Genomic DNA, 4,074 nt, shown 5'->3' on the forward strand with positions numbered 1-4,074 from the left:
TACTCTGGTACATATAGAAGAGACTTTTCCCAGATGAGATGTTACAATTGTAACGGATTGGGTCACGTGATGCGAGATTGTCGGCAGGGCAAGAGAGTTGTGACCCTGGCCATGTGTGACCCCCGAGGTAAATATACTAATGTGTTCCAAGACAAACCACAGAGAGCGAACTTAGTGAACGAGAGGTATAGGCCGTTCATGAGCAAAGGTTGGATCAGAATAGGAGGCCAACCTGAGGTAGAAGTTGGTATCTTAAGAGATACCGGAGCTAATCAGAGCTTGATTACGAGAAGCCTGATTGGGAATGGTCGACGGTTAGCTGGCAGTGGGAAGATGAAAGTATATGGGTTATTGTCTGAGAGTGACATGCCCGTTTGTACTGTCCAGCTAAGGTCGGAATATGTGTCGGCAGAGGTGATGTTGGGAGTGTGCCCCGACATACCTATTCCAGGAGTCCAAGTGATCCTGGGGAATGACTTGTGTGGGACAAAGGTGTTGCCAAGAGTCATAGCGGAGACTGTGCCAGAGGAGTGCCCAGAAGGCCACTGCACGGGTGGGACACCTGAGAGTGTGAACCTGACTGACATCCGAGGAGATGCGTCAGGAGACCGCCAAGCCATTGAGTACCCTGTCTCGGTAGTGATGAAGACAGAGGTGGCCGACGAGGAAGACACTGGAGAAGGTGAGACAGTGTCGATTAAACCGGTGGAAGATATCGATGTAGATATATCATGGCTGTTTGATGAAGGTCCAGCCCAGGAAAATGAAGTCTCGGTGAGGTCAAAAGTGAAGATGGCCCAGCCGAAGAAGAATCAGGTGAAGAGAGCGGACCTGAGTAGAGCCCGGACTGCTGAAATTAAGAGTCGGAAGGCGAATGCAACTGTGCTGAGTGGGAATGAGGAAAGATGTGGACAGACTGAGGACGGAAGTAGAACGTCAAGTTGTCCACGAGCACAGAGACATCTGGATAGTAGAGTTAAGTTGTTTGAGGTGTCAGGAGTTGACGTGTTTCACAGAAAACCTGAAGAAAAGATAGTGAAGAAGAGTAGTAACCGAGAAGGTGAAATGAGAAGAGACAGTATGTGTGGAGAGATGCTTACGAGCACACAAGGAGAGGTAAAGCGACATGTACGGTCGAGTGCTGTTGGATGTAGCACAGCGCTCGGAGAAACTTTTAGGGAAAGAAGAAGAGTTGAAGGAGAAGAAATGGAGTTGTATAGAGGTGAGAAGTGTGGGAAGAGGATGATGATGCAAGCATGGAGGAATAGAAGAAAGCCGAGGACTCGATGGAGGTCAAACAGGATGAGGTCTCGGATATATGAGGAGACGAAAGGGAGGAGCGTCGGTGAAGACGATGGAGTGAAGTATGATGACAGGAGACGAAAGTATAATGGCAGTAGATGGAAGAGTGAAGACGACAGGGGAGGTACAGACAGTAGATGTCTGACTCTGGACGTGAAGAGAAGACGAGGAAACGGAGGGTGGAGACAATAAGTAGAGTGGAACGATGGAGTGCAGGCGTCCAAGGAGGACAGCCTAGCCAACAGGTGCCAGATAAGTCAGATCGTTTATGAGAAGATCATGTTTCTGGCGAGTTGTGAGCCAGATGTTGCAAGGAGCAACGAACTAATTGTAGACTCCTAAGGGAGTACGTAAGCAGATCAACCGTTCGAACCAATCGGTTGAAGAACGAGACAGTGTGGTGGCGGATGTATTATCCCGAGCCTAGCCACTAGAATAACTCTCAAAAATAAGGGGAGGGGAGTGTTATGATCTCAGCCTGCAGGAGAAACGAGTCTCCCTTCTTGAGAGTTATTCAGCAAGCCTGACCTAACTAGAAGGTCTAGCAAGTATTGAGGTGATAACGCATATGTAAAATAGTTGGTTGGATATGTGTAACAGTTTGAGATTATGGGCAATGCAGAAGAAAATAGATAAATGACTGGCTAGGAGATGTGGACATTTTGCTGGAGGCTTGAGGCTCGCTTCTGGAGGACCTTGACCTCACTTGAGTGCCAGACATCGCAGGGGGAAGCCGCGCTTCGTTGAGCTCCCGTCAGAAGGGAACCCCTAGTGATATATCTCTAAGAGAAGAGAAGTGTGCAGACGTGCCAGCTGTGGAATCGAGCTGGGGACGTGTGGTCTCAAGTCGTGGACGATAATTAGTGAATATTAAGCCGCCCGGAGGCATTATTGTGGGCTGTGTGGAGCGCCCTGACCAGGCGCCGTCAGAGGAAAAGCGCCCTCGACCAGTTAATCTGTGGTAAGCACGATATACGCCAGTTCATAGTGATTGCATTGTAGTTGGTCGTGTGCCCAGCGACAGTAGCGATGTTTATTTATAAGTTAGACATGTTTTAATAAGGCAGAAGGCCTGAAATAGGAGAGTGAAGAGGGAGGAACACGGAGCGACGTCCGTCCTCTCTGAGCGCTGGCGGACGACTGAGGGAGCCTGGCTCCGGATGGAGGAAGACCCTCCCAGCGAGTGAGGACCGCCACCAGGCGAGGTGGAGTATGGACCCGCCCAAAACGGGGGAGTCCACTCTCACTGTATGTAGAGAACAGATAGAGGTTTGAGGCAAACATATTGTGTGAATATTTTTTGTTTATGTGTTAAAGGGGAACATTTTATTGGAGTGTCGATGGGTTGCAGGTTTGTCTTTTGGGGAAGAAGTTGCTGAGAACTTCGAAGCCAGCAGATGAAGTAGCTGATGAGACTCCAAGGTAGTGGAGCAGAGGACCTCGAGCTGTGAGGAGAAGCAGCAGTGAAGAGGAGTGTCACGTGCTTCTGTAGAGGTGGAGAAGCACCATACTTGCTCGGGGAAACTTCATGGTGTAGCAGCCAAGAGAGCTGTGGAGGACCCTAGCAGAAGGGTGAAGCACCGTAGTTGCTCAAGGAAACTTCATGATAGCAGCCTGGAGGAGCTGCAGAGGATCCTGGTAGTGAAGCCCGGAAGAACCTAAAGAAATAGGGTAGTGAACTTCCAGAGGTGGAAGGGGAAGTTCTGGTGGATTACTAGTAGGGAGTTGATAGTGTTTGGTTGTCATTAGCGTGCAAGACGCAGTGAGAGGTGAGTGACTGTTGGCATTCTTGCGTCAAGGAGTTTTTTTATACTGAAGTATCAATGAACATTTATACTGGTATATGTTATTGCATTCAAATGCTGGTTTTCTATATATATATGTTATCTTGCTGATGGTGCAACAGTGTGTAGGCTTGACCAACTTGAGGAAGTTAATAGTATCAGGTGGTGAACCAGGAGGTAGGATACCACTTGATAAGCTGATAATAGAGTTCTGATGGTATTGGAGTGCAACCTGATTGTGATATTATAGAGTATAGGATTCATTATTATTATATGTGTGTATGTATCGTGTATGTGCTTTCTTCAGTAAATGTGTCACAATTTGCTGGTGTTTGCCCTTGTCCTAGTGAGGCTTCCCAGGAGGTAGTAAAGAAGGAGAGAGAGAGAGAGAAAGAACCATGAACCACTGCTGTGGACAGGGTAGGAGGTAATACTAGTAAGTCATAGGGGGATTGAGGAGATCATATCTCATAAGGAGAGAGTGGGGAGTCACAGCGGCTCGAGTGGGTGTGTGCACGTGACGACGAGGCTAAGTGTTGGAGCCGCATCCCCTGAACGTGTGACGTTGAGCCCCTCTCCAAGAGCCAGAAGAGCCAAGGGTGATCTCCTAGTATAAGCACTCTACCGAGTTGTGGGTTGGGTTGTCCGTAGAGGAGGATCAACGACGACTACACCAACCAACCCACATTTATACAATAGAGGTTATCATGTCTCCCCTTACTCTTCTGTTTTCCAGGAATGAGAGATACAGTTCCCTTAGCCTTTCCTCATAGCTCATAGCTATCAGTTCCGGGACTAGTCTGGTGGTATATTTCTGAATCTTCTCTAACATTGTCTTGTGTTTAACTAGGTATGGATTCCAGGCTGGAGCTGCATACTCCAGGATTGGTCTTGCGTAAGTGATATACAAAGTCCTGAACAATTCCTTACATAAGCTTCTAAACGCAGTTCTTATGTTGGCCAGTCTAGCATATTCCGCTGCTGATAA

The 4,074-nt window shown here is 48.0% G+C and overlaps 1 long non-coding RNA gene across 1 annotated transcript; it reads left to right on the forward strand.

The window, feature by feature from the left end:
- Positions 1-672: 672 nt before the first annotated feature.
- On the forward strand, positions 673-3,410 carry LOC138364889 (uncharacterized). Its single transcript, XR_011228597.1, has 2 exons — positions 673-2,263; positions 2,654-3,410. It is a non-coding gene; the product is annotated as an uncharacterized lncRNA (long non-coding RNA).
- The last annotated feature ends 664 nt before the right edge of the window (positions 3,411-4,074 follow it).

The sequence above is a fragment of the Procambarus clarkii genome, chromosome 15, assembly GCF_040958095.1.
Source record: "Procambarus clarkii isolate CNS0578487 chromosome 15, FALCON_Pclarkii_2.0, whole genome shotgun sequence".
NCBI classification, from domain to species: Eukaryota; Metazoa; Arthropoda; class Malacostraca; order Decapoda; family Cambaridae; genus Procambarus; species Procambarus clarkii.